The sequence below is a fragment of the Centropristis striata genome, chromosome 17, assembly GCF_030273125.1.
Source record: "Centropristis striata isolate RG_2023a ecotype Rhode Island chromosome 17, C.striata_1.0, whole genome shotgun sequence".
NCBI classification, from domain to species: domain Eukaryota; kingdom Metazoa; phylum Chordata; class Actinopteri; order Perciformes; family Serranidae; genus Centropristis; species Centropristis striata.
The window spans coordinates 2,532,630-2,554,649 of NC_081533.1; the positions used below are offsets into that span (position 1 = coordinate 2,532,630).

General features: G+C 40.1%; 1 pseudogene; it reads left to right on the plus strand.

The window, feature by feature from the left end:
* Positions 1-22,020, plus strand: part of LOC131989473 (zinc finger protein 721-like) — a 56,115-nt pseudogene that overhangs the window by 18,680 nt on the left and 15,415 nt on the right.

A 22,020-nucleotide genomic window follows, 5' to 3' on the forward strand; every position in this document is an offset into this window, starting at 1 on the left:
GCCATAACTCCTCAGGATAGGTGTGATGCAACACAACAGAAAGAGAATCACAATTAGAACTATTACAGTCATGATTGCTGTTTTAGCCAATATGGCTCCAATTTTTCCTAAATGTTGGTCCAGCCAGTCCAGAGACAGGCCACCCTGAGCAGCATTCTCATTTACTTCTGTTGTTAGATTTTGTAATTTTTCCATGGCTTTAGTAAAAGATCCATCAGGTGCTGTGTTATTAGGAATAAATGTGCAACAGTATTTACCAAACCTTTTACAGACACCTCCCTTTTCTGCTAATATCCATTCTAACACCTGTCTGTTTTGCCACTATATTGCCATTATACTGGTTGCATGCAACTGCTCACCGATTGCCTTCAGAATTTCACTTTTGTAATTAATGAATCTCTGTTGGTTGTAATACACATAATTCATTCAGATAACATTTTTATTTATTGTGATCCTCGGGAGTATTGATTCCAAACCCGCTCTAATCCCGGGTTGTCATCATATGTGTCGTAATAGTCCAAATCTTCCTCTGTTGTAGTTACCATAGTTGTCTTTAGTGTCTTTTTCTTATGTGGTGGAGGCCTTGTCACTGGACGTGGTGGCCACTGCCAATAAGCTGCCTTTGTTATACTGGGTGGGACAGTTATTTCCTGTTTCTGATTTGTTTGTGTTGTCATGGGAGTCGTTAGCCAATGGCAGTAATCTACTCTCGGGGTTGTCTTGGTGATCTCAGTTGGGTTGTTATTTCCTTTCTCTCATTCTTTTCCCTCGGGGGATACTTTTTCCTGGTAGGAGGCGGCCTTGGTTTTAATGTAGTCTTCACTTCCTCATTCTGGCCAATGAAATCAGGTTGGGGAGTTGGCTTCTGTTGTGTGTGTGTGTGTGTGTGTGTGTGTGTGTGTGTGTCCGGTTCTGTGTGTGTGTCCGGTTCTGTGTGTGTGTGTGTGTGTGTGTGTGTGTGTGTGTGTGTGGCTCTGACCTAGTTTAGTTTGACCTAGGAAAGTCCCAACACCCAAAAGGAAAAACTCACTAGCCAAACCTGCCTGATGTTTCCTGTTTAATTTTTAAATCTCCTTAGAGGTCCCATGTTTATTTAGAAACACACATCTTCCAAATTAACTTCTGTAGATGTTGCTAATGGATATCTCCATTAAAGGGTGGATATGTCGTAGAATTAATTTGAAGATGTATTAAAATATCTGACATATAGCAGTTTAAATATGCATCAAATATGTTTTGATAAACACACAGAAATCTGACCAACAGTCACAGTCTCTTTACAGGAAACTTCTGCTTGATTGAGATATGAACAGCTCGGATTTGGGAAATCCCAAGTGTGCTCTTATATCAAGTGTTTTTCATAACAGGAAATGACAGGACGTTGGACCTTAGTGACACAGAAACAATGACACACCAACCTGCAAAGTAAAAAGAGAGAAACTGGGTGTTGTCTCTCAGTGTTGATCTGACTTTTGGATTCGTCTGACACCTTTGGCATCTGAATCTGTTTTTTGATACTTGCTAAATAAATCCCGCACAAGGCTGCTATTCAAATCGACCTGGTCGTCAGTTGTTTTTCTTGAAAGATTTTCTACAACGGCGGCACATTAGTCTAAAGTGTGTGAGGGTTTGGTACATCAACTGGCCAATCCTCTATGGCCTCATTTACAGCTCTCAGGTCGTGAACCAGCCGATATTTTGATTTATCAGCTCTGTGTCCTCTCTGCTGTGCTGGCTCCTCCCTTTCCTGATCCATTTCCTGTCTCACACACACATCGCCATGTGTTTTATCTATCTCCTCCTCTAACTCTTGTATTGTAGTCCTGTTCACCTGTCTCTCTTTATCCACATTTGTTGGATCTAATTCACCCCAATATGATTGTGATTGATTCCCTGGCTTCCCCATACTCTCCCGCCTGTCTGTAAAACAGTCTAGTATAGGCCTTGTCTGTACTTGTTCCCTGCGTCTGGTGGAGCTGCAATGACTCGGCAGCCAGGTCTGATTTCTCATTGGTGTCACTCGTGTTTGTGTTGTAAATGTAGTCTCACTGCGTTGTGGTTGCTCTCTGTTTGTGGCCAAATTAATGTCTGATGTCATTGTGTCTGCGCGTCTGACTGGAGAATGTTCTGTTGCATTTGGGCTCTCTGCTGACCTTTTAGGGCTGTTGTGTGTGTGGTTGTCGCTTGTTTGATCTCTGTTGCTTGACTGATTACCCCGTGGTTGTTGGTTATTCGGCTCCTCTAAGCTGTACCCAAATTGTCCGTCAAAATGTATGACGCCTGCCAGCGATGGATATGTTCCTGCAACTTCATTGCTGTTCTGTGACCTGTCTATTTTCTGTGCAAAAGGGAATGAGAACCGTTTTGTGTTATTCTTAGATTCCACTATGGCCTCTCTCAGATTTTTCCTGTAACGCACACCTTCTGTTTTGAATAATTTTAGGATTTTCAGTTCCAAATCCCTTTTCTGTTGTCGTTTCTTGTTTTTGTCTTTGTGTTTGTAGTCTTTAATTCTCAACTCCAGATCCTCACACACTCCAACGTCAAATGTGCCGTCTTTTGTTTGTGTGTCGTTTCCTTTATTCTACCTGAGTCTCTACCGAAAGTTAGAGTGATAATTTTCACTTAAGATGACATTTTCAGAAATCACAAGACAATCTGCCAGCACAAACTGCATTAATGTAAGCTCTAAAAAAACAAGTTAAACAAGCAGCAGGCAATTAACATTCAATTCCATGTGAAGCATTTAACATGATATAAGTGATGGATTAGAATGATATTATTGGAAACTATTATGTATACAACTCCGTCAGGTCCTCAGGTACAAGTCAGTGTGGCAGTTGTCCGTGTCATATCATCCTAACAGTTATATATTAATTACATATCAATTAAGTTGCCCTTTATACTCAGAGAGGAATTTCTTCATTTGGCACAACCCGTGTACAGATTCCAGCTACCACTGAGGATACACTTCCCGTGTATTAACGATTTAGCGCCCCGCAGCTGGTGTCGTCCTCGTTAACTAGTGGAAGCTAGTAGCCTGGAGCTCTTGGCCGCGCCGACTGGCCCGGTTCATTGTAAAACATTTATTTATTTATTGATGTGAATGTGGTGTTTTCTGTGCGTAGGCTAACGTTACAGACATTACAGTTTTTTTTAATCCCCTAGAGAGGGAAAAAAAACAATCATTTTGTTGTGGTCGGTCTCTATTCTGTGGCGGTGCGTGAAAGTAACCATTGTGCCGACAGGGTTTCCCTTCCTATTTCAAAGTATACAGCTTCAAATTATATCAATGAATAAGTGTATGAAATTAGTTATTACCTCATTAAAAGTGGTGTTTTATTCCTAGAAGTGAGAAAGAGAAAAAAGCAGAAGTTGAGACGATGATGACGATGGCCAACAATTCACTCTGCCACTGCTATAACAAACACATTTTCTGTGTGGAGTCTAACCCTGCAGGTGGTAACACCTGTTCACTGTTGAACATAAAGGGTTATGTTGTACAGACGTGCTCTAAATATTATTTATGGTTATAAATCGCTTACTCCACCATGGCATCTCACCACCGTGTCTCTCTTTCTTTCTGTCTGTCTGTTGAAACAGGAAGGAAGAGAGAGACTCAAACGGCACCACTGTCAGCTCTGTGACAAAACCTACTCAACAGCTGGAAGTTTAAAGGTTCATCTCCGCATCCATACTGGAGAGAGACCTTACAGCTGTGACCAATGTGGGAATGCTTTCAATAAAAAACACAACCTGAGATATCATCAACGTATCCATACTGGAGAGAGACCATACAGCTGTGACCAGTGTGGGAATACTTTCAATGACATACAGAACCTGAGAATACATCAACGCATCCATACTGGAGAGAGACCATACAGCTGCGACCAATGTGGGAATGCTTTCAGTCTACTACAGAGCCTGAAAAATCATCAACGCATCCATACTGGAGAGAAACCTTACAGCTGTGACCAGTGTGGGAATGCTTTCAGTCGACTAAACAGCCTGACAAGTCATCAACGCATCCATACTGGAGAGAAACCTTACAGCTGTGACCAATGTGGAAAAACTTTTTCTCACAGTGTTAGCCTTGAATACCACCGACGCATCCACACTGGAGAGAAGCCGTACTGGTGTGACCAATGTGGGAAAACCTTTTCTCGGAGTTCTCACCTTAAAAGACACCAACGGGTTCACACTGGAGAGAAGCCGTACTGGTGTGACCAATGTGGGAAAACCTTTTCTCAGAGTTCTAACCTTAAAACTCACCAACGGGTTCACACTGGAGAGAAACCCTAGTGGTGAGACAAAGGAAGGAAAACTTTGTCTCTGAGTGGTAGTTTTTTAGAAAAAATAAAAGTTGTTAGAGCATTATTAGTAGCCTTTTTTCTTTTTAATATCCACATCATAAGATTGTTTTAAGCCTTCAATAAAAACAGTTTGCTCATTGTGCTGTCTGACTAAAGTTCCTGGTGTTGGTCTGTTCTCTTAAAGCCTCCTGTGACTCCCTCACTGTCACAGGTAGGAAACTCTTTGGGATAGGCTCAATGTTTTATGTGAATCTTTTGATGCTGAACTGAACATGTTTACAGTTGAATTAAACGGAAAATGTCCAGCTGGAAACCACATCATCCCTCAAATTGTTCTTTGTCCTGAATTAATGAACCAAGAGAGGAGAAGAAACAGCATCTCATGCATGTTTAAAGCATTATTTTTGTGTATTATACCAATATCATCATGTACTGGTTAAAAATAAAATTAAGCCTCATTAACACGTTGAATTATGTTTTCATATCAATTTTCTCCCAACTCTTTTTCACACCATCATCATCAACTTTCAAAATGATCAAACATGCCAAGAAATATATCTAAAAACACATTAATTTAATGGAATACATTGAAATAACAGTCTGTACACTAAAAAATGCTTCTATATATTGAATTTAACAATCACACAGTGACATTTGGAGCATGAAGCTCTATAAGCCTGATTTTTTTTAGATGTTTATTTTCTTCTAGAAAATGAGCAGAACCCACCGTATTTCATTTAGTGAAACAGCTGAACCCTGATCTAGTTCTGACTGGTTTAGTGGAAAGGTTCAGTATGAGGACACGATGTGCTCTCTTGACCTGCAGCTCAATAGAGGAAGGGAGCCTTAAATGTTTGTTGAACAGCTCTTCTGCAAAGTCACTGAAGTTTTAACAAATAATAGTTTTAACACAGTTACAGCTAAGCTAAGCTAAATGACCCTATCCTTCACTCTTTATAATGAAGAGTTTTAAAATAACATAATCACTTACTGAAAATCTATTGTGTGGTTACAAAAGTAACTAAATTACATTGAAAATGTCCTTCGTTTACGTCTTTGTCAACTTTTTTCATACATAATTCAGTGTTTCTATTAGAACATGCAACACATTGGTAAATATGTTTATTTAGACTGTGATGTCTATACTCAAACCAAAATTCAATACACCCAGAACTGCAAGAGTTAATAACTCTATTGGGGCTAAGATGGATAAGCCAAAGGAAATAAAGGCAAAATGTATTATGACCTCTTTGAATCTGGTACCAAACACATAGCACACTACAAAAAAACTAAAACTAACACTAAAACTAATAAAAACTAAACTAAAACTACCAAACTAACTCTAAAAATTAACTAAAACTAACTGAATTTGAAAACAAAAAAATCACAACCAAATTAAAACTAAAACAGCTGAATTCTGGACAATCTGGAGTCTATGAATGGATTTTTGCTTCAGGCAGGTAAAAAGGCTGTTGCAGTAATCCAAGCGTGATGAGATAAAAGCATGTAAAATGGTCTCTGTGTCTTTAAAAGTTAGCATAGATCGTGTTTTAGAAATATTTCAAAGGTGATATTATTATATATTATATTTGGATATTATATTAGGCTTTATATTAGTATTGAAATAAAGGTTTCGAAATACAGTAATAATTTTTATTTTTTCAAGATTATTTTTTTTGGCATTTTTGCTTTTTTATTGAAAGTGATAGATAGAAAGCAGGTGATAGAGGGGAAGACATGCGGCAAAGGGAGCTCAGGCCGGATTCGAACCCGGCTCCACCGCAGCAAGGACCCAGCCTTAATGGTAAGCAATCTACCAGTGTGAGCCACCTGGACGCCCAGAAATACAGTAATAATAATGATGATATTAATAATTAAGGAATGTAGAAACACTTTTACATTAGAGTTAACCCTCTGGATCCACCAAAAGCGCCGGAGCACGACTTCTTCATGACGTCAGAACCTAAAACGTTCAGCAGCATGTTTCCCTGCTGTCAGCTGAACTCTAAAGTTTTGGCTTTTCCACAAGTTTCTATGTCCAATTTCTGCAGTGTACATTCAGCATTTTATTATTGATAAATATATTGATTTCATGTATTCTTTTATGTTTAAGGTTTTTTTGTGATTTTTGTGTGTTTTTACGTGTGTTTTTGTACATGTTTTTTTTTTTCATTTTTTTGTGTTTTTCTTGTAAAAAAAAAAAAAAAAACATACATGTTTTCGGTGTGTTTTCTGTCTTTTTATGTCTTTTGTAAAAGAAAAAAAAAGTATATTTGTGTGGGTTTTTTTGGTGTATTTATTAGTTTTTTTGTGTGTGTTTTTGTGTGTCTTCAAAATGTTGATCCAGTAAGTCAAAATGAAAAAATGATCAGGTCATATAGGTGAGGTTGTGCTGAAAAAATTACCAAAAATAGTGTGAAAACAGCCCCAACCTCCAAAGAGTTAAAATAACATTAAATAGAAATAGTTTGCTCTGATTGGATGATCAGCGTTTCATGGCTCAGCCAATGAGAAGCTGCGGGGGGCGGGGCATAGAGTCAGTCTGCAACACAACAGAGTCCTCTTCAAACGGAAACCAGGACCAGGACCGGCAGCACACAGCGGAATGGAGCAGATCCAGGACCCGGAGGACTCCAGTAGACCAGCAGCAGGCTCTGATAGCACCGATGTTCAGGTCAGACTTTATTCTGTTGTCTCCGTGTTTTCTGGCTTCATGTACAAATGAGTGGGACACATTAAATACTTTGTTTTCCGCGATATTTTCCCGCCACTTCTTTGTGTATTCGGGAGGGGGAGGGGGGTCTCTGTTCTGATCAGATTCAGATCAATCAGATCTAAAAAGCTCCAGCTTTAGTTTCTTTTCCCGTTAAATCAAAAGTAGTTTATTGAACTTTTCCTTCTCTGTGTAACTTTATCAGAATCAGACTCTTCTCTGCTCCCTGCAGATAAAAACGGTGATTTGTTTGTGTGAATGTAAGTTGGTGCAGACAGAACTTAGACACACACATGTGTGAATATTAATGAAACCATAAAGAGTAAAATCATCAGTTTGAACCGCTGCAGGTTTCTTCTTGATGCTGAAACAATCTTTGAGTATTTAGAGTTTCCTGGGGCCTGTTGCACAAAACTAGGATAAGGGATTAAGCCGGGATATGTTGGTTATCCTGGCTCAACTTATCCATGATCCGGTTGCACAAAAGCAGGATAGGGGGCAGTAGGATATGTTATGGTATAAATTACCATGGAGATTTAGTCTGTGGCGCAAACCTGCCCCAGACCAGGTTATGTTCCAGGATCTATTTAATCTCATCCCTTATCTCAGTCAGCAGTCACCACAAACGGAAACCAATAGTTATTTCACTGTCCTTTACACATTGTTATCACATAGAACTAGACCCACTGTCATTATTTAAACGTTTGTGATCATTCATTTCAATCATTTTGGATAATTAATTATTTTAGATGATGTTGCAATCATTAGATAATTTACAGTTTCCCATAGACTATAAGGCTACATATAAAATGACAGATTACTAATTTAACTTGTTTTAGAGGAGGAGAGTTGTTAAAATGAGGGCCGTGGAGCTTTTTGTGGAATTGTACTTCAGAATAGGTTTCACCAACAAGGAGATACTTCATCTTTTGGCACATCAGCCAGCATCACATTGTCACAAGTATCAGGACTTCTGGGTGTCCCGGTGGCTCACACTGGCAGAACGTTACCATTAAGGCTGAGTCCTTGCTGCGGTGGAGCAGGGTTCGAATCCAGCCTCTGCTCCCTTTGCCGCATGTCCTCCCCTCTGTCACTCCCTTTTTCAATCAATCAACACTTTATTTCGGACACAGGGGCGGTCCATATAACAATAGAATAAAACACAATGATAAAAAATAAAATAAAAAATCACCAAGACAGAAACAAAAAGGATAGAGAGACAGACAGATATTCAATATCAAATATTTACATATAGGCTAAAACGCCAGTGCTTCCAAAGCCTTGAGGTGAGCCTGACCGTACTCATGGCAGGGTTTGCCAGCACAGAAATGATGCTATTTGGTGACTGAGAAAGTCTACACATGAAGCTGAACATGAGGTTCCTGAGTACAGCAGGACATGTGGACACACCAGCACTCACAAACATTTGGCTAGCACTGCTCCCTCTTGGTACATTAAGCAGCATCCTCAAGCCATCATTAAATGCCACCTTGAGTCTCTGGATACTGCTATTTTTGTAGTGCCGCCACAAGTGAGCAGTATACATTGGGGTGCAGAAAGTTTTAAAAAGAGTGATCTTCACAGACAATGAGCACATACAGAATTTACGTTTCAACATGTTGGCATGTGCATACATCATGCGGCACTGTCTTTGAATGTCCCTATCATCAGACAGGTCATCAGTCAAATGATGTCCTAAGTATTTGACCTCTTCACATGTTTTAAGGACAGTTTTTGAGAGAGAGAAGACAGGAAATGACAATTTATTGTCTTCCTTGCTTCTGACTATCATAATATTGCTCTTTTTACCATTGTATTTAGTATCAAAGTCAGAGCCATATTGCGAACATACTCTGAGTAACTGCTGGAGGCCAGCACTACATGGACACAGGATAACCAGATCATCCGCATACATCAGATGGTTTACAATGGTGTCACCAACCATACATCCTGTTCTGCAGCTATTTAGCTGGTTGGATAGCTCGTCCATGTAAATATTAAAAAGGAAGGGAGATAGGATGCTCCCCTGCCTAACTCCATTGCATACTTTAAAAGGAGCAGATGTAGAATCACCCCATTTAACATACATACACTGATGTGAATACCAAAAAACCAGGATTCTTATAAGAGATGTGGGGACCCCTCTATTTTGCAACTTATGAAATCATTTTTCATGGTTCACCCGATCAAAGGCCTTAGAGGCATCAATAAAACACATAAAAATTGTGGTATTATGTCTGTTATACAAATCTAAGATCTCTTTAAGAGCAAAAATGCACGTATCTGTGCCATGTTAAAACCAAACTGGTTATCAGAAGTCAGGATAAACTGTTCCAGCTTATTCAATATAGTCCGCTCCAAAACCTTGGATAAGATGCTGGCCAGGGCTATGGGCCGGTAGTTATCCGAACTGTTGATTTTCCCAGATTTGTCTTTAATAATAGGCATTAATAGAACAGATAAAATGGAATCTGGTAAAATACCATGAACTAAAAACCCCGTACCCCGTAAAACACATGGCAATGAGGGGACAGAGTTTTCTGCTTGCAAGTTTAAGATGCTCCGCTGATATCTTATCCATACCACATGCTTTATTGTCTTTTAACATCATAATTGCATTATATACTTCTTGTGAGGAGATGGACACATGTTCTTTAGTGTCAATGTTGCCCACTGTGAAGGTGTTACTCTTGACACAGTTGAAAAGCTCATTGTAATGTTTCCTCCATAACTGAGAAATTTCCTCTGAGCCGCATACACCATCAATATTGGTTGGTAGTGAAGTTTTACAATTACTCATTTGTTTAATTTCTTTCCAGAAATCATTAGGACTATTGTTTTGTAGCTTCCTTGCAAGAGAGTCAGACCTCATTGTATTTTCATTCCTCTTGATGAAGCGTAGAGCATATTTAAAACTTGCATGTGCTTGTTTCTTATAATCAAATAAGGGGCCATATTTTTGTCTGCCTGACTCAACCCATACCTTGAAAGCCCTCCTAGCCTCAGCATGAAGCTCTCCCACATACTCGTTCCAGCCTGGTTTGGCTTTGTGTGGTTTGGTCTTATACAGAGGCCTGCATGAGACAAGGAGGGATCTCACAATATTGTCATACAGAGAGCATAGTTCAGTAGCATGTTGGGGACTCTTACAGTTGATATTGCAACATGCAATAACATCTTTTGGTAGTTCAATATTACTCAGCAAGGTGTCAGTCAGGGCATAGTATTTATTAAGTTCCTCCTCTGTGAGGTTACACCAATCAATTCTCCCCCCATGTGTACTGCTATCTACTGGCAAGAGAGTGGGTATGTTGCCTAGATTTACACAAAGGGAAAAAGGCACATGATCAGAAATGGCAAATTCATAATGAATCCTCATGGCCTCTACAGAATCATGGGCATCAGCTGTGCAGATGCAGTGGTCAAGCCATGAGGTTTAGTGCCAAGCCTCACTAATGTAGGTGTAGCTATTGTCAGGCAGAAGCGCCTTACTTGAGAGGATCAGGCCACTATCACAACAGAACTGCATTAGGTGCTTGGCAAATGAAGAGCTGCCATCGGAAATATCTGCGTTCATATCGCCCACAATATAAATACAAGTAGAAGGATAATCTTGGATGAAGGACATCACACAAGCCAGTCTATTAAGATATTCATCCTCATTTAGAGAACACTCATATGGTGTGTATATGTTCAATATGATTAGGTTTTTATCACCATACATGAGCTCAATCCCTATGGCCCAATCAACACCCAGTCTAACCACTCTCACTAGCTGGTCATATTTTTTATGCCATAGCGCAGCAACACCACCAGGTATTCTACCATGAATTATCCTGGTGCTCAAGTCAGTAGTGGATTCATCCGCCCCATAGAAGTCTTGATGCAGTGAGTTTAGTCTCTCTAGGTCCTGTTTAGGTAAAAAGGTCTCTTGGACACACAGTACATCACAAGTCTCCAGAAGTTTGTCAACTACAAAGCGGCGCGCTTTGTCAGACGCACTGTGCCCAACACGCAGTCCACGCGCATTATACGACACAATATTGATCGCTGTCATTTATTTGGGTTGGTCCCCGCCTGGCTGCTGCTCCCATGCACCCACAGCTGTAGGGCCAGTTAGAGAACCTTGCTGCTGTGGAACAGCCATCCTTTCTGGTCCACACCAGTACTCCATGCTGGTGAGAGAAGTTTGGGGCTCGCCGTCACTCCCGATGGCCGCCGGGCATGTTCCGCCGCCCCCAACACTTCACTCTCCTGCGATCCCGATAAAGCAACACCAGCCCCATGGGCCCGACAGGGCGATCCATGGCGATGGCTCCTCTCCAAGTCCGTCATCCGGCGATCCAGGGCCGCCGTAGCCGCTCCCTGGTTAATGCTCACACTTGCCTGAGTTTCGAGCGCCTCTCTCAGAGTGGAAACTTCCTGGCTCAGTCGCTCCAGCCTGCTGAGTAGCGCCGATGCGTCCATGCTGCCAAAGCCGACAGGTGGGAGTTCATCCAGGTGGTAAGAAACAAACCTAGGGATGTCCTCACCACGCTCATTCAGCAGTCTCATGCAGTCCTTAATATTGTTCGCGTCTTTCTGTGCGCCTTTATGCTTAACACAACGTTGCGTTGTCGGGCACAGTTCGAACAGAAGCCGCTTGGATTCTTCTATCCAATCGGAGGAGAAATTGTTTGCGGCTAACAAAACAATTTCATCATGTGGCACTGTTCTCATCTTGACAGAGATGAAGTGTAGAAGCTCATCCTCCACAATCACTTTCCCATCAGTTGTTTTATAAACCTCGGGTTTTATTCGAGCACCAGCAGAGCCGGCAGCTCGAGCACGCAAGGCCGGCGCCGCCATGATTTTATCTGTCACTTTCAATAAAGCATGAAAAATACCAAAAAAATTATCTTAAAAAAAGAAGTATCAGGACTTTAAAAAGATGCAAGACAATACATCTTTTCCGCAGAAAGAATCAGTCTCATAAATGTATGACTTTTGTTGTCTTCCTCAGTGTGGCCCTAAAACTCGGTCGTATAAAATACACATCCCATATAAATAAATATATACACAAAGTGTAACATTATGTTCCTTTATTGAATAAGGATAAATCAAAACAGGTAAACCATCGGCTCCTTTCAAAACTGAAGTCACAGTGACTCTTCAAGATAGAAAGCACAGAATCAAAGTATATTATACAACACAAGGATAAATACACATTCGAAGGTCTGAATATAATACACCCTGCATGTCTGCACACTGAAATAAATGCAGGACAAATCCATACTCATCGAATGAACAGACGAATGAGGCAGTAGCCTCCCTGCTAGCTTGTGTACACACAGTATACAGCACAATCATCATAAGAGGCCAAATCAATTAAAAAAAAAAACACACACAAATTCCTCTGCCACTGCAGGACATATTTAACTTAAATTTAAAGCATGCATATTAACTAAAATAATTTAACACATATTGGTCCCTCACTGGCCGACCACTGTCGTCATCAGGGAAGATTGCAGGATTGTCCCAGTCCATGGCTGGGGGCCCTCTCCTTCCTCAGGCAGGCCACATTGTGGAGGACAGTGAAGACACTGAAAGTGTGCCTTCAGGAGGCCAAAGGTCATCTCAACTCTGGGCCTGGTCCTGGCATGGGCATGGTTGTAGGCCTGCTGTGCTTCCTGGGGGTCTGTGAATGGTGTCAGGAGAAAAGGCTGGCAGGCAGACCCCCTGTCTCCCAGCAACACACCAGACAATTCTGTTATGCACTGGTGAGCTTTAAGGCAATACCTGTTAACACAAAATCTCATCATTACAACCTCAAACAGAGTGACATTCTTGACACAGCCATGATGTAACAAGTGGTTATTAATGGTTGTGTGGCTCACCTTGTGATAGAGATTTCAGAGGTCCCAAAGACTCTGGAGTCATGGACTGAGGCCATTTTGCCTGGCTCAGTCCATGTCTGTTGATCAGACAGTCAGCATAGCAGACCATCTGAAATCATAAGATGAGGACTATTAAACCAACCAATGCACATCACAAGCAATGTACAGTGTTCATCAATTGACAATATCAAAAAGTTATGTTCACCTGAACATTAATGCTGTGAAATGATTTCCTATTCACAAAATCCACCTCATGGGCCCCTGGGGGGGATCTTATGCTGAGGTGTGTGCAGTCCAGTGCACCAGTGACATTGGGGAAACCTGTAACACAAAGTAATGAGTATCCTACTATGACTGGTAACAGTTGTCCTGTAATTTGTAGATTTTCTGACCTGCAATCCTATAGAACTCCTCTGTGATGTCACAGAGTCTTCTGTGGCCAGGGAAGGACACTGTAATAAATTATTCTGTAGTCATTTCATTTTACTTAATATATTTGATCAAGTGTATTAAATATAAACGTGTCCTTGATTTTGAGGCAGTTGTTGAAGAAGTAACTTTAATATAAAAATGTTTGAGATAGAATCTACTTATTTTGATCACATTAAATATAATCTTTATGTGGATGTAATTCTAAATCAAGAGAATTTTGAATGAATTCAACACAATAGAATTAGTCCGTTTTTAATTGACAGGCACTTCCTGTTAAGTAATTAACTCAACTTGTAATGTAGTTAGATTTATTTAATAATATTGCGTGCAATTTGTTGCCTATTAGTAGCTATTGTTTATCTTTTTTTTACAGATGAAGACACATACACCCTAAATATAAGAAAAGAGAAAATGTATCTATTCCAAAAGGAAATCCAATGAAGTCAGGAAGTGACCGTGGGTCACTTACTGACACTTTCACTTACAAGTTATTACTTTTATTAGCTCATCTATTTATCAAAGAATAATACAGTCTGGTGGAGTTATATTTACACAATTTCAGTCATATCTACAGTCCATTTTAATTAAAAATTCAACTCATTCATAATCAGAGTACAACTGCGTTTTTGGAGATGTGAATTAACTATTTGGATTGTAATTGTGAGGTTTCAGCGGAGCGGTGAGTGTGTAGTTGTGTTTACTTACGCATTCAGACAGTCAGCAATACTTTGCCACGTGTTTTCTCTTTGCTTTATCACTGTGGCGGTGTTGCATTTCTTTTTAATAATGTCTTTCACCTCCTCGTATGCCTCCATCCGGATTTCTCCCTCCGACGGGGTAAAGTGAGCCGCTCTACTCGCCATGGTGAATCAGTGAATCTGTGATCGGTGGCGGGGTCTATCTGAGGGAGCCGCGAGCGCGCACTTATCCAGGATAGGTTTCACCTGGCTTGATGAATCCGTGTCTGCTCATCCTGGATTGGGCTTTGTGCAACCAACTGAGCCTGGACGCTGTTGTTTTGGATTCTTTGAGCCCAGCTCACTCACTTATCCTGGAGGTCTTAATCCTACTTTTGTGCAACGGGCCCCTGGTTTCATCCTGATGAGACTCTGGCTGCGTGCCAAAGCCCTTATTTCGCATCTATGCGTCCCTCACTTGCGCCGTTCACTTGCGTCTTGCGTCTCCTCGGGAAGCGAGGAGAGGAGAAACGATTTAAGACAAATGGGACGTCCTTCCGTCCGGAGCGTCACGTGAAGCGACGTCCGTTTCTAATGACGGCGGCAGCAGATCACAGCTGGATCAGCTGTCAGTCGCTTTAACAGCTGGAGACATGCACTGATGATAATAATAATAATAATAATAATAATAATAATAATAATAAGTGTTTTCTCTGTTTAACAAACACCTGCACATGAATAAAAACCTCCATTGTGTATTTATACTGTGAACTGTGTCCAGCTCAGGGGCACGGGAATGCCTTTATATAATTTATTCATTATTATTTGCTGCTGTATTAGGACAACTATTAGGGCCAAGTATGGGGGGGGGGTAAAACTGGTCCATGCCTCACTGGGTCCGTCCGGTGCCACACACATACACACACAGACACACACAGACAAACACACACACACACACACACACACTTCAAAAAGATGAATAAAGATTCCATAAACCCGGCTCCATGGCAGCGTAAAGACGCATCACATGAGGATGACCGTGAGGAATGAAGGCTGGGAACAATAAACCTGCTGCTGTGAAAAAAGTTTAGACGAACGTTACACTGTAACTGTCAACAAGGAGCAGAGGAGGTCTGAAAGAGAGACAGCGCTCCGTGTGAACGCGAGGAGGAGGGGAGCGTCAGTCAGATCACAGTCGGATCACTCTGATAAAACACCTTAAACAGAGCGAGTGATGGAGAAGAAGAGACATCCCGCAGGTAGAAAGGAATGAAATGTGGTGATGTCGTAACATCACCTCATGTTATCTGTTTTTAATCATGCCATGGTGGCTGGGTCCCTCTCCCCTGGGTTCCTATTTATTTATTTATTTATTTATTTATTTCGTATATTGCCCTAATACGCCGTCGTAGTAGACGATCCTGGTGATAAATTAATTATTTAATATACCAGAACATGATTGTGTCCGCTGAACACCGGCCAATATTTTATTAGGTTAGATGATGAAGGTAAAATGTAAATTATGTCACTCAGTAATGATCAGCCTCTCGTGGTACTGATGAAAATGACAAACAATGTAAAAGTGTTTCTTGCTGACAGACTCTCAGACTCTCTACTGTTTTTGTTTTTTTTACTTTAATAATATCCATAATAAATCTGTACGGTGGAAAAAACAGATCACGAAAAGGAAAAAAAGGAAAAAGGAAAATATCTTCTAGAGCGATGTTTCTCTTAATTTATTATAAATGTAGAAATATGTTTGTGGTGTTTTTGTTGTTCAGAGTCACAATAAAACAGATTTTAATTACATGGTGAATCATATAAATAAAATATAAAACTTGTGGTGACACACTTTAGTTTAATCTGTGATCTGTCTTCACTCCGGTATCAAACTACAGCGATGTTGATGTATAACATCAGTCCGATCAGCTGCTGCGTCTATTCAATAAGTCAGGGGGCGGGGCCACCGTTAAAAGACTTCCGCATAGGATTCTCTCGTGTATCCTCGCTTGTGCCTCCTCCGAAATGCCTCCTCTATCCTCTATCCTCTATCCTCCGATCACAAATAAGAGCTTTGGGACGGTCTTAAAGATGGCGCCCGCGAAAGAACTTCCGGTTCAAGCGAGGACAGAGGATAGAGGAGGCGAAACTTAAGGGCTTTGGGATGCAGCATCTGTTGTTGTTTCATGAGTCCTCAGGAGAATCCTCACAGAGAACAATGAGGCTCACTGCTCCCACAATGCATTGCACTGATGCATGTTGTCCATTGTAAGGCAGCAGTAATTTAGTCGACGTTAAAACGCTGCTTGCCCACCAGAAATGTGAATTTCAAAATAAAGTGTTACTAATAAGCACATATTTATAGCAGATATTTTTTATATATTGCCAACTTTATCTGTAAACACCTGACAAAAGCCACTTTCCAGGGACATCATGAAGTAATATGGAGAGATTTAAATATCTTTGTTTCAATGTGTAATCAAGATTTCCAGCTTTAGTTGGAATATAACCAAGTTGTGTCATCTCCGTTACCGTATGGCGTCATATTTGAGTCAAAAGTTGCGCGAGCGATAACACATCTGCACGCGCATTTATTTTGTTTCACGCGCGCAGATTTCAACTGCCGCGCGCATTTTTTTGATCTTTGAGCACATATTCAGCAACCGAGTGAAGCAGATTCTCCCCCGTGCTCGCTAGTGGTGGAGCTCTGCTCGCGCGGAGCGAGGGCTTTTTACACATTGGGGGCGGGGCCAAGGCTGACCCTGGGCCTCTTATGATTGGTCATTTTCCAGCCCTCCACGTGATAAATTCAGCACAGAGCAGATCGTTCGGCACAGGAAGTCGTGCACAGACACAAAATAAAACATCCGGTATATTTTCAAAATAAAGTACCTCAGGTTAACGTATTTCACAACTTGAAGACGTCATGATGGGCGGGGACAGACCTGAAGTTTATTTATATGAAACAACCGTTGTTGTGGTGTTTTTTGATTAGAAGTGAGAAAGAGAAAAAAGCAGAAGTTGAGACGATGATGACGATGGCCAACAATTCACTCTGCCACTGCTATAACAAACACATTTTCTGTGTGGAGTCTAACCCTGCAGGTGGTAACACCTGTTCACTCTTGAACATTAAGGGTTATGTTGTACAGACGTGCTCTAAATATTATTTATGGTTATAAATTGCTTACTCCACCATGGCATCTCACCACCATGTCTCTCGTTCTGTCTGTCTGTTGAAACAGGAAGGAAGAGAGAGACTCAAACGGCACCACTGTCAGCTCTGTGACAAAACCTACTCAACAGCTGGAGGTTTAAAGGTTCATCTCCGCATCCATACTGGAGAGAGACCTTACAGCTGTGACCAATGTGGGAAGACTTTCAATGAAAAACAGAGCCTGAGAAACCATCAACGCATCCATACTGGAGAGAGACCTTACAGCTGTGACCAGTGTGGGAAGACTTTCAATGAAAAACAGAGCCTGAGAAACCATCAACGCATCCATACTGGAGAGAAACCTTACAGCTGTGACCAGTGTGGGAATGCTTTCAGTCAACTACAGAGCCTGAGAAGTCATCAACGCATCCACACTGGAGAGAAACCCTACGGCTGTGACCAATGTGGGAATGCTTTCAGTCGACTACACAGCCTGAAAATGCATCAACGCATCCACTCTGGAGAGAGACCTTACGGCTGTGACCGATGTGGAAAAACCTATCCTCGGAGTTCTCACCTTGAAAGACACCAACGGGTTCACACTGGAGAGAAACCGTACTGGTGTGACCAATGTGGGAAAACCTTTTCTAGGAGTTCTAACCTTGAAAGACACCAACGGGTTCACACTGGAGAGAAACCGTACTGGTGTGACCAATGTGGGAAAACCTTTTCTCAGAGTTCTAGCCTTAAAAAACACCAATGGGTTCACACTGGAGAGAAACCCTAGTGGTGAAACTAAGGCAGGAAATCTTTTTCTCTGAGTGGTAGTTTTTAAGAAAAAATAAAAGTTGTTAGAACATTATTAGTAGCCTTTTTTCTTTTTAATATCCGCATCATAAGATTGTTTTAAGCCTTCAATAAAAACAGAAGTTCCTGGTGTTGGTCTGTTCTCTTAAAGCCTCCTGCGACTCCCTCACTGTCACAGGTAGGAAACTCTTTGGGATAGGCTCAATGTTTTATGTGAATCTTTTGATGCTGAAATGAACATTTTTACAGTTGAATTAAACGGAAAATGTCCAGCTGGAAACCACATCATCCCTCAAATTGTTCTTTGTCCTGAATTAATGAACCAAGAGAGGAGAAGAAACAGCAGCTCATATATGTCTAAAGCATTATTTGTCTGTTTTTATACCAATATTCTCATGTACCGGTTAAAATTAAAATGAAGTCTCATTAACACGTTGAATTATGTTTTTATATCAATTTTCTCCCAACTCTGCCTCACACCATCATCTTGCAGCTGAAATAATAGGCTGAAATGATCACACATGCCAAGAAATATATCTAAAAACACATTAATTTAATGGAATACATTGAAAAAACACAGTCAGCACACTAAATAATGCTTATATATACTGAATTTAATAATCACACAGTGACATTTGGAGCATGAAGCTCTATAAACCTGATTTTTTTTAGATGTTTATTTTCTCCTAGAAAATGAGCAGAACCCACCGTATTTCATTTAGTGAAACAGCTGAACCCTGATCTAGTTCTGACTGGTTTAGTGGAAAGGTTCAGTATGAGGACACGATGTGCTCTCTTGACCTGCAGCTCAATAGAAGAAGGGAGCCTTAAATGTTTGTTGAACAGCTCTTCTGCAAGGTCACTGAAGTTTTATCAAATAATAATTGTAACACAGTTACAGCTAAGCTAAGCTAAATGACCCTATCCTTCACTAGTGTGTGTTTCTCTGAATGCAGCAGTGTAACATGTGGCTGTTGTGACAATATGTGTAAAACATGTTCTCTGTCTTCACAAAAAAGTCAATTTATATATTTTCCACTTACTATAAATTATTATTTTTGTCAAATTTTGTACATCTCAAAATATGGTGTTTTTATCGTCATTTATGAAAAAGCCACCCTACTACATGTATCAACAGACTTTAATAAAGACATTTTTAGAATTTGTTAGGCATTTTAAATTTTTACCATTTTTGACAAAAAAGGTATGACTTTTTTGTTTTTGTGCAACTTCTAGACGTCCCATTACATAACATTTTCTGTCATTTCTGTGCAAAGTATACCCTAATATATATCAACAGACTATAATGAAGTCATTTTTAGGCATCTCAAAATTTGACTTCTTATGACAGAATACGACATGCTATCGTATTCATTATTTTTCTTCCCCGAATTTTGACATCCCATAAAATGGAGTTTCTCTGTCATTTCTTGCCATATTATGCTTTAATATGTATCAACAGGTTATATATATTTATGTCTCATATCTATTTGCAGAGAGACGCACTTTGTCCCTCCAAGTGTTGATCCATGTTTGGTTAGCCAGTGCAGATGTGAACATCTGTATTGATCCAGACATATAAACAGGTTTTCCAGCAGTAATGCAAACACTGCTGACGTGGAGAATTTCACTCAAAAGTACTGAAGTTACAGAGTTCATTTATATTTCTATATATAGAATAAAATGACAGGGAACCAAATACAAATCAACACATTGAATTGATTTTTTTCATGTTAAATATCAACCGGGAAAGTAACTTGTGTTGAATTTAAAATGTAGTGGATTACAAGTATAAAGTGACATATAAAGGAAATATTCAAGTAAAGTAAAACTACCTTAATATTGTAGTGAAGTACAGTTCTTGAGTAAATGTAATAAGTTACATTCCACCACTGATTACAGGCAGTGTGGGCTTTAATGTTATTTATTATCTTACTGGTGTCAGATAATTAATAATAATAATCATGTTGATGCTGAGAAGGACAATAACAACAGGACAACAAACACTGATTAAAGGATTAACAGTTTGAAACGACGAGTCAAAGCTTCTCTTTGTCTGCAAACATTTAATGAGAATATAAAAAAGAAGATTATTAAAGCAACAACTCTGACAGGATGCAGGTTCAACAGCAACAATCACCTTTACTTGAATAAAAAACAGAATTAAATCAAATCATGTTTACAATAATATTTTGATTTTGTCAGAATGTCTAAAGAATAAAGGTTTGTTCAGTGAGAGTTTGAACTCTGGAGTGTTTTTGTGTCTCTGTTTATTCATCTCCTCTTCCTCCTCACTGGATCAAACCACCTCAGTCAGACTCAGTTACTGCTGTCAGTCTTTAGTTTCAGAGAGAAGCTCAGAATATAACAACACATTACATGAAGAGGAGGCATGAAGAAATAACTAGCTTGGCTCTAAAAACGCTCAATGAGACGTTCTGTGAATGAGCTTTAAGGGTTCTACTATGATGTATGTATCCATCATCATCATCATCATCATCATCATCATCATCATCATCATCACATCATCATCTCATCATCATCATCACATCATCATCATCACATCATCATCATCATCATCATCATCATCATCATCATCACATCATCATCATCATCATCATCATCATCATCACATCATCATCATCATCATCATCATCATCATCATCATCACATCATCATCATCATCATCATCATCACATCATCATCATCATCACATCATCATCATCATCATCACATCATCATCATCACATCATCATCATCATCATCATCATCATCATCACATCATCATCATCATCACATCATCATCATCATCATCTCATCATGATCATCATCATCATCATCATCATCATCATCACATCATCATCATCATCATCATCAACACATCATCATCATCATCATCATCATCATCATCATCACATCATCATCATCATCATCATCACATCATCATCATCATCATCATCATCTCATCATGATTATCACATCATCATCATCATCATCATCACATCATCATCATCGTCATCATCATCACCATCATCACATCATCATCATCTCATCATGATCATGATGATGATCATGATCATCATCATGATCACCATCATCATCATCATCATCACATCATCATCATCGTCATCATCATCATCATCTCATCATGATCATCACATCATCATCATCATCATCATCACATCATCATCATCGTCATCATCATCACCATCATCACATCATCATCATCTCATCATGATCATGATGATGATCATGATCATCATCATGATCACCATCATCATCATCATCATCACATCATCATCATCGTCATCATCATCATCATCTCATCATGATCATCATCATCACATCATCATCATCATCATCATCATCATCATCATCATCACATCCATAGACATATATACATAGACTCCGCATTGAGCAGGTTGGTCCGTTGGTCAGCGCGTCCGCCATATTGGATGTGGCAGATCTGCCTGTAAACTAATGAAAGGAAACGGACTGAACTTCATAAAGCGCCTTTCTACAAAGTGCTTTAAGTTAATGCCTCTTATTCACCCATTCACACACACACACACACACACACACACACACACACACACTAATATATCTGGGAAACAAATAGGCACCAAAAACAAAGTATGTAACTTTTAAAGTGATGATTATAAATGTTTACTCCTTATGTTTAGGGTGACCAAGCGTCCTCTTTTGCCCGGACATATCCACTTTTTACGTCCTGTCCGGGGCGTCCGGCCGGGTTTTATAAATTCACGAGAATGTCCGGTGTTCAATGTTTTTCATAGGACCAGTACACGTGCACGTAAATTGACCGGCGCTTTGCACACAACTTTGCGAGACGTAATTACCAAGAGGCTGCCTAGTGGGCGAGTCAGCGCCGCACACACACAGAGAGAGAGAGCAGAGCAGACAGAGGGCAGATCGAACAGCGGAGCAACATTACATATTGAAATCTAACATTTAATCTGTGTCTATAATAACCAGATCCTGAAATGTAGATGTGACATGAGGGTTTTCTGAATAAAGAGCACTA